General features: G+C 42.8%; 1 protein-coding gene across 4 annotated transcripts in view; it reads left to right on the top strand.

The window, feature by feature from the left end:
* The window catches only part of LOC110510489 (trichohyalin), an 87,392-nt gene that overhangs the window by 1,597 nt on the left and 72,488 nt on the right, over nucleotides 1-13,307 (top strand). For 2 of the 4 annotated variants that reach the window (XM_036979254.1, XM_036979259.1), the window contains exon 1: nucleotides 1,142-1,284. The exons of the other annotated variants lie outside the window; for them this stretch is intronic. The gene's annotated coding sequence lies outside the window, so the exon portion shown is untranslated. Of the gene's footprint in view, nucleotides 1-1,141; nucleotides 1,285-13,307 lie in introns of those variants that run through there. 4 annotated transcript variants of the gene reach the window in all.

A 13,307-nucleotide genomic window follows, 5' to 3' on the forward strand; every position in this document is an offset into this window, starting at 1 on the left:
CACCCCCAGCCCTGTCCCCTACACACCCTAACCCAAACACCACCTTTACCCCCAGCCCTGTCCCCTACACACCCTAAACCAAACTCAGCCTTTACCCCCAGCCCTGTCCCCTACACACCCTAACCCAAACTCCACCTTTACCCCCAGCCCTGTCCCCTACACACCCTAACCCAAACTCCACCTTTACCCCCAGCCCTGTCCCCTACACACTCTAACCCAAACTCAGTCTATACCCCCAGCCCTGTCCCCTACACACCCTAACCCAAACTCAACCTTTACCCCCAGCCCTGTCCCCTGTCCCCTACACACCCTAACCCAAACTCAGCCTTTACCCCCAGCCCTGTCCCCTGTCCCATACACACCCTAACCCAAACTCAGCCTTTACCCCCAGCCCTGTCCCCTACACACCCTAACCCAAACTCAGTCTATACCCCCAGCCCTGTCCCCTACACACCCTAACCCAAACTCAGCCTTTACCCCCAGCCCTGTCCCCTACACACCCTAACCCAAACTCAGTCTATACCCCCAGCCCTGTCCCCTACACACCCTAACCCAAACTCAGTCTTTACCCCCAGCCCTGTCCTCTGTCCCCTACACACCCTAACCCAAACTCAGTCTATACCCCCAGCCCTGTCCCCTACACACCCTAACCCAAACTCAGTCTATACCCCCAGCCCTGTCCCCTACACACCCTAACCCAAACTCAGTCTTTACCCCCAGCCCTGTCCTCTGTCCCCTACACACCCTAACCCAAACTCAGTCTATACCCCCAGCCCTGTCCCCTACACACCCTAACCCAAACTCAGCCTTTACCCCCAGCCCTGTCCCCTACACACCCTAACCCAAACTCAGTCTATACCCCCAGCCCTGTCCCCTACACACCCTAACCCAAACTCAGCCTTTACCCCCAGCCCCCTATATGGTATGTCTGACTTTCTTATTTGTAAATAATGATACTCTCTTCTCAGACTGTAACTAACCTTATGCCTAACCTTAAACCTAAATTAAGATCAGAAATGTACATTTTAGTTTTCATGACATTTTATGATAGGCCTGTAGACAATTTAGACTTTGTGACTGGGTTTTCTAATAACTAGAGAGGCTGGGGGGAGGAGTTTACTCCAAATACCTGTACAAAGGGGAAAGTTGTGTCTCAGTATAGGACTGAGGTGTAGATTGTTCTGTAAAAACGTGTAGAAATGCACATATAGTGACTATTAGAGTGGTTATGGATTTAAATCAACTATTTTGAGTGTGAAGTGGAGGACGTGAAGACCAGTAAAGGTAAGAGGAGATCTCAGTATATTTCACTTTCCAAACTAGACACAACAGTCCTGTTTTAAAACAATGAGGACTGGAGAACGAGGAAGTGATGTTTGTATCTGTGTGATTGAGCAAAAGAGAGAATTTGATGAAAGGTAATGATGTAAATATGAATGTTTTCTCTTTTTATTGCAGTTAATATGGCAGAGTCCAGAGTTCATAGTAAGTCACCATGCTATAATTAATGATGAACTTTTATTTCATGTATCTGGGAGAACAGAACTAAACCAACTATTGAAAATGAAATGTGTTTGTAGTTTTATTTGTCTTTATGTGTAAATGTGTGTCAGGATGAAATGTGTTTGTAACATGAGGAGTTGTAGCTGAGTTTGTGTCTGTGAGAAACAGCTCTACTGCTCCACAGTGACCTCTCCCTCCAAACATCTCTTTATTATAGAACCCATTTAATCCAGTCTGACACAATATGGAAGAAAATCAACCTTTTGTACTTTACTGGCTCTAGAGAAGTTAAAGTTGTACATTTCAACAAATAAGTTGTTTTCCTGAGTGGAGCAGCTGTCTATGGTGCTGTGTCTCAGTGTGAGAGGTGTCTCTACAGACTCTGGTTCAATTCCAGGCTGTATCACAACTTCCCATGATTGGGTGTCCCATAGGGGTGGAGGACAATTTGTTTGTCTGGGGTAGGCTGTCATTGTAAATAAGAACTTGTTCTGAACTGACTTGCCTCGGTAAATAAATAAAATATGTATCCAGAGCCATTAGGATTAAGTGCCTTGCTCAAGGGCTTATCAACACATGTTATCCTAGTTTCCTCAGGGACTCAAAACAGCGACGTTTGGGTTACTGGCCCAAGTGCTCAGCTTCCTGACAAACATGTCTGACTAATGGGAAAATACAGTGCCTCTAATTTATTATAAAATGTATAATTTATTTTAGATATGCCTGTATCTGTACTTGATAGTATACATTTGAGGGTATTGGCATGTGGGTGTTAGGGTTAGGGCATGGGGGTAACAGGGCTGGGGTGTGTGGGTCATTGAGTTTAGGTGTGTGGGTAAGTGGGCTGAGGTATATAGATATTGAGGTTGAGGAATAGGGGTAACAGGACTGGGGTGTGTGGGTCATTGAGTTTAGGTGTGTGGGTAAGTGGGCTGAGGTATATAGATATTGAGGTTGAGGAATAGGGGTAACAGGACTGGGGTGTGTGGGTCATTGAGTTTAGGTGTGTGGGTAAGTGGGCTGAAGTATATAGATATTGAGGTTGAGGAATAGGGGTAACAGGACTGGGGTGTGTGGGTCATTGAGTTTAGGTGTGTGGGTAAGTGGGCTGAGGTATATAGATATTGAGGTTGAGGAATAGGGGTAACAGGGCTGGGGTGTGTGGGTCATTGAGTTTAGGTGTGTGGGTAAGTGGGCTGAGGTATATAGATATTGAGGTTGAGGAATAGGGGTCACAGGACTGGGGTGTGTGGGTCATTGAGTTTAGGTGTGTGGGTAAGTGGGCTGAGGTATATAGATATTGAGGTTGAGGAATAGGGGTAACAGGACTGGGGTGTGTGGGTCATTGAGTTTAGGTGTGTGGGTAAGTGGGCTGAGGTATATAGATATTGAGGTTGAGGAATAGGGGGAACAGGACTGGGGTGTGTGGGTCATTGAGTTTAGGTGTGTGGGTAAGTGGGCTGAGGTATATAGATATTGAGGTTGAGGAATAGGGGGAACAGGACTGGGGTGTGTGGGTCATTGAGTTTAGGTGTGTGGGTAAGTGGGCTGAGGTATATAGATATTGAGGTTGAGGAATAGGGGTAACAGGGCTGGGGTGTGTGGGTCATTGAGTTTAGGTGTGTGGGTAAGTGGGCTGAGGTATATAGATATTGAGGTTGAGGAATAGGGGTAACAGGACTGGGGTGTGTGGGTCATTGAGTTTAGGTGTGTGGGTAAGTGGGCTGAGGTATATAGATATTGAGGTTGAGGAATAGGGGTAACAGGACTGGGGTGTGTGGGTCATTGAGTGTAGGTGTGTGGGTAAGTGGGCTGAGGTATATAGATATTGAGGTTGAGGAATAGGGGGAACAGGACTGGGGTGTGTGGGTCATTGAGTTTAGGTGTGTGGGTAAGTGGGCTGAGGTATATAGATATTGAGGTTGAGGAATAGGGGTAACAGGACTGGGGTGTGTGGGTCATTGAGTTTAGGTGTGTGGGTAAGTGGGCTGAGGTATATAGATATTGAGGTTGAGGAATAGGGGTAACAGGACTGGGGTGTGTGGGTCATTGAGTTTAGGTGTGTGGGTAAGTGGGCTGAGGTATATAGATATTGAGGTTGAGGAATAGGGGTAACAGGACTGGGGTGTGTGGGTCATTGAGTTTAGGTGTGTGGGTAAGTGGGCTGAGGTATATAGATATTGAGGTTGAGGAATAGGGGTAACAGGACTGGGGTGTGTGGGTCATTGAGTTTAGGTGTGTGGGTAAGTGGGCTGAGGTATATAGATATTGAGGTTGAGGAATAGGGGTAACAGGACTGGGGTGTGTGGGTAAGTGGGCTGAGGTATATAGATATTGAGGTTGAGGAATAGGGGTAAATACCTGTTCATGTTATTATAGACAGAGGACTCTGTCACAACTGTGACCAAGAATAAAACATACTTTTTAATAAATAAATAATCAAAATGGATGACATGTTAGGCTACTAGCGACATAAGATTAGCATAGTGGCATGTCTGGGAAAGATGTGGGAACAAATGGGATAATATCATTCTAGATTGTAGCATCACATTCTTCTATGACATATAGACTTTCCTTCAAATGAATCTGTCTGTCTGGGATTGTGGGGGTTGTAGTTTAGAATTGACATGGTCCTGGTTGTTGTATGTCTGTTGTAGTTTTTAATTCAGATGTGTTTATAAATGTACTGAGAGGATTTGTGTTCCTGACACAGATGATGTCATTAAACATGAAATGTTCTCTCTTTCTGAACAGATCAGTTTAAACTCACCTCAGAAGACCATGTGTGGGCCGATGTTGGTGAAGAGGTCACACTCCCCTGTCACCTCTCACCTGACACCAGTGCTGTTGCCACGACGATCAGGTGGTTTAAAGGGACAGAGTGTATTTACCTGTATAAGAATGGCCAGGTGACAGAGAGGAGTGACTGTGAGGGCAGAGTGAGTCTGATCACCCAGGAGCTGGAGAGAGGCAACGTGTCTCTGAGGCTGAGAGACTTCAGGGAGTCAGATAGAGGAGTCTACATCTGTCAGGTCATCCATGGAGAACAGAAGGATGAGGCTGCAGTGAGTTTATTGGTCAGAGGAGGTAAGTGTTCTAGAACTCCAGGAATGTTTCTAAACACCTAAACAACAACAATAACAACCAGTCTCTTTCCCTGTACAGAACACTTGTACTTTCTCATGTAGGTAGGAGTTCATAGTAGGAGTTACAGATGAATAGACTAGATTCATTCTGAATATCAACTAGTTACAATGCATATTACCATCACTCTGAGCTTTGAGCTGGTCCTAAAGCATTAGAACCATTCCAACATTACTGTCATGTCCCTTGATTGTCATTAGTAAGTTTGATGTCCCAGTATGAATCATTCTGTGATGTTTAGACTGTTCCAATAGTAGCACTGCTTACATCCCTTTCCCTAGATGTACATTAGTAATGAATGTGATGAACAGTCATATCAATATGATGTATGGTATTTGATTGAATAATGTAATGTAACTGAAATTGGATTGAATGTAGTTGTAATAACTCATACATTTTGATGTACATTATCAATATTCATTCCTCTCCATCTTGGATAATGGATGATCAGGATCAATACCATAGTCCTCCCACTATATATCTGCCATGGAGGTCAATATTTCACATAGTCCTCCCACTATATATCTGCCATAGAGGTCAACATTTCACACACCAAAATGAAAATAGAATCAGTACATTAGTAATGAATGTGATGAACAGTCATTCCAATATGATGTATGGTATTTCATTAAATTATGTCATGAGACTGAAATTCAATGAACAATAATAACTAATGCATTCTGTTTTACATGATCATTATTCATGACTCTCCATCTTGGATAATGGATGATCAGCAAGCAGTGAGTATTTACTTATTTGTCTGTTTTGTTTATTGACAACCAATAACACAAGACAAATAACAGACCAGAGTGTTAATCTGATACTATAAAAACTACAGGCCTTGTGAACAGCAGTGTGTCTTCTTCAAGGCTACAAATTAAATCAGTTTCTTTACATTTATCAATACTCTCCCCAAATGTTCTCAAGGTAGGTTGGATTAAGATGTATAGATGTTCTTCAAATTATCCAGAATTTTCATATCATAGTTCTCCCGCAATATATCTGCCAAAGAGGTCAACATTTAACATATCCCTCCCACACAATATCTGTTGTAGAGCTCAACATTTTAGAGGGGTTGAGTTAAATGCGGAAGACACATCTCAGTTGAATACATTCAGTTGGACAACTGACTAGGTATCCTCCTTTCCTTTCCCTTTCACAATATATCTGCCATAGAGGTCAATATTTCACATAGTCCTCCCACTATATATCTGCTATAGAGGTCAATATTTCACATAGTCATCCCACTATATATCTGCCATAGAGGTCAACGATCCACACACCAAAAATAAAATAGAATCATCTTGAATTCAGCTTGATGTCTTATTATGAAGCATTCAGTCATTCTCAGACTGCTCACATAGTAGTGCTGCTTACATCCCTTTCCCTAGATGTACATTAGTAATGAATGTGATGAACAGTCATTCCAATATGATGTATGGTATTTCATTAAATTATGTAATGAGACAGAAATTCAATGAACAATAATAACTAATGCATTCTGTTTTACATGATCATTATTCATGACTCTCCATCTTGGATAATGGATGATCAGTACGGGGTGAGTAATTACTTATTTGTCTGTTTTGTTTATTGACAACCAATAACACAAGACAAAGAACAGACCAGAGTGTTAATCTGATACTATAAAAACTACAGGTCTTGTGAACAGCAGTGTGTCTTCTTCAAGGCTACAAATTAAATCAGTTTCTTTACATTTATCAAAACTCTCCCCAAATGTTCTCAAGGTAGGTTGGATTAAGATGTATAGATGTTCTTCAAATTATCCAGAATTTTACATCATAAATCTCCCACAATATATCTGCTATAGAGCTCAACATTTTACAATCCAAAAATAAAATGAAATCAGCTTGAATTCAGCTTGATGTCTTATTATGAGGCATTCAGTCATTCTCAGACTGCTCACATAGTAGTGCTGCTTACATCTCTTTCCCTAGATGTAAATTAGTAATGAATGTGATGAACAGTCATTCCAATATGATGTATGGTATTTCATAAAATGATGTAATGAGACAGAAATTCAATGAACAATAATAACTAATGCATTCTGTTTTATATGATCATTATTCATGACTCTCCATCTTGGATAATGGATGATCAGCAAGCAGTGAGTATTTACTTATTTGTCTGTTTTGTTTATTGACAACCAATAACACAAGACAAATAACAGACCAGAGTGTTAATCTGATACTATAAAAACTACAGGCCTTGTGAACAGCAGTGTGTCTTCTTCAAGGCTACAAATTAAATCAGTTTCTTTACATTTATCAATACTCTCCCCAAATGTTCTCAAGGTTGGTTGGATTAAGATGTATAGATGTTCTTCAAATTATCCAGAATTTTCATATCATAGTTCTCCCGAAATATATCTGCCAAAGAGGTCAACATTTAACATATCCCTCCCACACAATATCTGTTGTAGAGCTCAACATTTTAGAGGGGTTGAGTTAAATGCGGAAGACACATCTCAGTTGAATACATTCAGTTGGACAACTGACTAGGTATCCCCCTTTCCTTTCCCTTTCACAATATATCTGCCATGGAGGTCAATATTTCACATAGTCCTCCCACAATATATCTGCTATAGAGGTCAATATTTCACATAGTCCTCCCACTATATATCTGCTATAGAGGTCAATATTTCACATTGTCCTCCCACTATATATCTGCTATAGAGGTCAATATTTCACATAGTCCTCCCAATATATATCTGCCATTGAGGTCAACATTTCACATAGTCCTCCCACTATATATCTGCTATAGAGGTCAATATTTCACATTGCCCTCCCACTATATATCTGCTATAGAGGTCAATATTTCACATAGTCCTCCCACTACATATCTGCTATAGAGGTCAATATTTCACATAGTCCTCCCACTATATATCTGCCATAGAGGTCAATATTTCACATAGTCATCCCACTATATATGTGCATTAGAGGTCAACGATCCACACACCAAAAATAAAATAGAATCATCTTGAATTCAGCTTGATGTCTTACTATGAAGCATTCAGTCATTCTCAGACTGCTCACATAGTAGTGCTGCTTACATCCCTTTCCCTAGATGTACATTAGTAATGAATGTGATGAACAGTCATTCCAATATGATCTATGGTATTTCATTAAATTATGTAATGAGACTGAAATTCAATGAACAATAATAACTAATGCATTCTGTTTTACATGATCATTATTCATGACTCTCCATCTTGGATAATGGATGATCAGCATTAGGTGAGTAATTACTTATTTGTCTGTTTTGTTTATTGACAACCAATAACACAAGACAAAGAGCAGACCAGAGTGTTAATCTGATACTATAAAAACTACAGGCCTTGTGAACAGCAGTGTGTCTTCTTCAAGGCTACAAATTAAATCAGTTTCTTTACATTTATCAATACTCTCCCCAAATGTTCTCAAGGTAGGTTGGATTAAGATGTATAGATGTTCTTTAAATTACCCAGAATTTTATATCATAGACCTCCCACAATATATCTGCCATAGAGGTCAATAATTCACATAGTTCTCCCACAATATATCTGCTATAGAGGTCAATATTTCACATAGCCCTCGCACAATATATCTGCTATAGAGGTCAATATTTCACACTCCAAAGTTGTTAAGAAAATTATGTTCTCAATGTTCATAAACTGACCTTCAATTAAACTACTCGGTCTGTTTCCAAGAATTTGTAAGGTTCTTGTTGAAATGAAACAGACAGAGGCCAGTCTACAATAGTCAGCAACGATTATTTACGAGAGCTCTACTTAGTTGTACAAAACCATTTATTTTATACTTGGCTTCTTACGCACATACATACACACACAACATTAGGTATCCAACGCACCCCCCGTCCTGCTACCCAGCTGAGAGAGATTAGGGAAGGCCACGAAAAACACTCCCCATCCTCCCTCAAGATAGGGGGGCCCTGGGAAGTACGTCCTTTCCTTTCCACCATCTCCCAGAGGCCCCATATCCAAGGTCTGCATGAGAATTCTGCTAAGACAGTCTGTGTTTGAGACACCCAGACACCACATTATCTATATTGTTTTACTCTAATTCTGACTAGAATTACACATTTATTGATTATAATTTTATACATTCTAATCAATTCCATAAAATCATGCAGGGGGAGGGTGGAATACTGTTAATTATAATCCTATGTTAAATGTATACATCATTTAGTCATTATTCATCAAATTCACAACCAAAATTAACATGGAATCAGCTTGAATTCAGTTTGATGTCCCAATATGAATCATTCTGTGATGTTTAGACTGTTCCAATAGTAGCACTGCTTACATCCCTTTCCCTAGATGTACATTAGTAATGAATGTGATGAACAGTCATTCCAATATGATGTATGGTATTTCATTAAATTATGTAATGAGACAGAAATTCAATGAACAATAATAACTAATGCATTCTGTTTTACATGATCATTATTCATGACTCTCCATCTTGGATAATGGATGATCAGGACGACGTGAGTAATTACTTATTTGTCTGTTTTGTATAAATACAACCAATAACACAAGACAAAGAACAGACCAGAGTGTTAATCTGATACTATAAAAACTACAGGCCTTGTGAACAGCAGTGTGTCTTCTTCAAGGCTACAAATTAAATCCGTTTCTTTACATTTATCAATACTCTCCCCAAATGTGCTCAAGGTAGGTTGGATTAAGATGTATAGATGTTCTGTAAATTACCCAGAATTTTATATCATAGTCCTCGCACAATATATCTGCTATAGAGGTCAACATTTCACACTCCAAAGTTGTTAAGAGAATTATGTTCTCAATGTTCATAAACTGACCTTCAATTAAACTACTCGGTCTGTTTCCAAGAATTTGTAAGGTTCTTGTTGAAATGAAACAGACAGAGGCCAGTCTACAATAGTCAGCAACGATTATTTACGAGAGCTCTACTTAGTTGTACAAAACCATTTATTTTATACTTGGCTTCTTACGCACATACACACACACACACAACATTAGGTATCCAACGCACCCCCCGTCCTGCTACCCAGCTGAGAGAGATTAGGGAAGGCCACGAAAAACACTCCCCATCCTCCCTCAAGATAGGGGGGCCCTGGGAAGTACGTCCTTTCCTTTCCACCATCTCCCAGAGGCCCCATATCCAAGGTCTGCATGAGAATTCTGCTAAGACAGTCTGTGTTTGAGACACCCAGACACCACATTATCTATATTGTTTTACTCTAATTCTGACTAGAATTACACATTTATTGATTATAATTTTATACATTCTAATCAATTCCATAAAATCATGCAGGGGGAGGGTGGAATACTGTTAATTATAATCCTATGTTAAATGTATACATCATTTAGTCATTATTCATCAAATTCACAACCAAAATTAACATGGAATCAGCTTGAATTCAGTTTGATGTCCCAGTATGAATCATTCTGTGATGTTTAGACTGTTCCAATAGTAGCACTGCTTACATCCCTTTCCCTAGATGTACATTAGTAATGAATGTGATGAACAGTCATGTCACGCCCTGGTCGAAGTATTTTGTGTTTATCTTCATGTATTGGGTCAGGCCAGGGTGTGGCATGGGGTTTTTGTATTGTGGTGTGTTTTGTCTTGGGGTTTTGGTATATATTGGGATTGTAGCTAGTGGGGTGATCTAGCAGAGTCTATGGCTGTCTGGAGTGGTTCTCAATCAGAGGCAGGTGTTTATCGTTGTCTCTGATTGGGAACCATATTTAGGCAGCCATATTCTTTGGTTGTTTTGTGGGTGATTGTCCTTAGTGTCTTGATGTCCTTATGCTGTGTTAGTTTACACTAGTATAGGCTGTTTCGGTTTTCGTCACGTCTATTGGTTTGTAGTGTTTTGTATTTAGATTTGTGTTACGTTTGTTCATTAAACATGGATCACAATCTACACACTGCATTTTGGTCCGACTCTCCTTCACATACAGAAAACCGTTACAGAATCACCCACCACAAACGGACCAAGCAGCGTGTCAACAGGCAGGAGCCACAGGAGAAGCAACAAAGGCGCAATGAGGATTGGACATGGGACGATATATTGGATGGCAAGGGTTGCTACACATGGGAGGAGATCCTGGTGGGAAAGGATCGCCTCCCATGGGACCAGGTGGAGGCAGCGAGGAGAGCAGAGGCAGCCGGAGAGAGGAGACGGCGATATGGGGGAACACGGTTGGCAAGGAAGCCCGAGAGTCAGCACCAAAAATGTATTGGGGGGGCTCACAGGGAGTAGAGCTACGCCAGGTAGGAGACCTGCACAAACTCCCTGTGCTTACCGGGGGGCTAGAGAGACCGGGCAGGTACCGTGTTATGCAGTGGTGCACATGGTGTCCCCAGTGCAGGTGCATAGCCCGGTGCGGTATATTCCAGCTCCTCATATCGGCCGGGCTAGAGTGGGCATCGAGCCAGGTAAGGTTGGGCAGGCTCGGTGCTCAAGAGCTCCAGTGCACCTGCACGGTCCGGTCTATCCAGTACCACCTCCACACCCCAGCCCTCCGGTAGCAGCTCCAGGCTTCCTGTGCGTGTCCTCGGTCTAGTACCACCAGTACCAGCACCACGCATCAGGCCTACAGTGCGCCTCGCTTCTCCAGCGCTGTCGGAGCCTTTCTCCTCTCCTGCGCTGCTGAAGTCTCCCGCCTGTTCAGCGCAGCCAGAGCCTTCCTCCTCTACTGCGCTGCTGGAGTCTCCTGCCTGTTCAGCGCAGCCAGAGCTGCCAGCCTGCATAGAGCAGCCAGAGCTGCCAGTCTGCATGGAGCTGCCAGTCTGCATGGAGCTGCCAGTCTGCATGGAGCTGCCAGAGCTGTCAGTCTGCATGGAGCAGCCAGAGCTGTCAGTCTGCATGGAGCAGCCAGAGCTGTCAGTCTGCATGAAGCAGCCAGAGATGCCAGTCTGCAAGGAGCTGCCAGTCTGCAAGGAGCTGCCAGTCTGCAAGGAGCTGCCAGTCTGAAAGGAGCTGCCAGTCTGCAAGGAGCTGTCTGTCTGCACGGAGCCGCCAGAGCTGTCAGCCTACATGGAGCCGCCAGAGCTGTCAGCCTACATGGAGCAGCCAGAGCCGCCAGTCAGCGTGGAGAAGCCAGAGCCGCCAGTCAGCATGGAGCAGCCAGATCTTTCAGTCTGCCAGGATCCGCCAGTCAACCAGACTCTTCCAGATCCGCCAGTCAACCAGACTCTTCCAGATCCGCCAGTCAACCAGACTCTTCCAGATCCGCCAGTCAACCAGACTCTTCCAGATCTGCCAGTCGGCCGGGATCTGCCAGTCGGCCGGTATCCGCTAGTCGGCCAGGATCCGCCAGATCCGCCAGTCAGCCAGGATCTACCAGCCAGGATCTGGTAGATCTATCTACCTGCCTGAGCTTCCTCTCACTCTCGAGCCTCCTCTCACTCCCGAGCTTCCTCTCACTCCCGAGCTTCCTCTCACTCCCGAGCTTCCTCTCACTCCCGAGCTGCCCTTCAGTCCTGATCTGCTCCTCAGTCCAGTGGGATTCTGGGTGAGGACTACTAGGCCATGGTTGGCGGCGAGGGTGGACTATCCAGGGACGCGAGGAGAGGGGACAAAGACGTTGACTGAGTGGGGTCCACTTCCCGCGCCGGAGCCGCCACCATGGACAGACGCCCACCCGGACCCTCCCTGTTGTTTTGCGGTGCGTTCGGGAGTCCGCACCTTAGGGGGGGGGGGGTTCTGTCACGCCCTGGTCGAAGTATTTTGTGTTTATCTTCATGTTTGGGTCAGGCCAGGGTGTGGCATGGGGTTTTTGTATTGTGGTGTGTTTTGTCTTGGGGTTTTGGTATATATTGGGATTGTAGCTAGTGGGGTGATCTAGCAGAGTCTATGGCTGTCTGGAGTGGTTCTCAATCAGAGGCAGGTGTTTATCGTTGTCTCTGATTGGGAACCATATTTAGGCAGCCATATTCTTTGGTTGTTTTGTGGGTGATTGTCCTTAGTGTCTTGATGTCCTTATTCTGTGTTAGTTTACACTAGTATAGGCTGTTTCGGTTTTCGTCACGTCTATTGGTTTGTAGTGTTTTGTATTTAGATTAGTGTTACGTTTTTTCATTAAACATGGATCGCAATCTACACGCTGCATTTTGGTCCGACTCTCCTTCACATACAGAAAACCGTTACAAGTCATTCCAATATGATGTATGGTATTTCATTAAATTATGTAATGAGACTGAAATTCAATGAACAATAATAACTAATGCATTCTGTTTTACATGATCATTATTCATGACTCTCCATCTTGGATAATGGATGATCAGGACGACGTGAGTAATTACTTATTTGTCTGTTTTGTATAAAGACAACCAATAACACAAGACAAAGAACAGACCAGAGTGTTAATCTGATACTATAAAAACTACAGGCCTTGTGAACAGCAGTGTGTCTTCTTCAAGGCTACAAATTAAATCAGTTTCTTTACATTTATCAACACTCTCCCCAAATGTTCTCAAGGTAGGTTGGATTAAGATGTATAGATGTTCTGTAAATTACCCAGAATTTTATATCATAGTCCTTGCACAATATATCTGGCATAGAGGTCAACATTTCACACTCCAAAGTTAAGAGAATTATGTTCTCAATGCTCATAAACTGACCTTCAATTAAACTACTCGGTCTGT

Source organism: Oncorhynchus mykiss, chromosome 6 (assembly GCF_013265735.2).
Source record: "Oncorhynchus mykiss isolate Arlee chromosome 6, USDA_OmykA_1.1, whole genome shotgun sequence".
In the NCBI taxonomy this organism is placed as follows: Eukaryota; Metazoa; Chordata; class Actinopteri; order Salmoniformes; family Salmonidae; genus Oncorhynchus; species Oncorhynchus mykiss.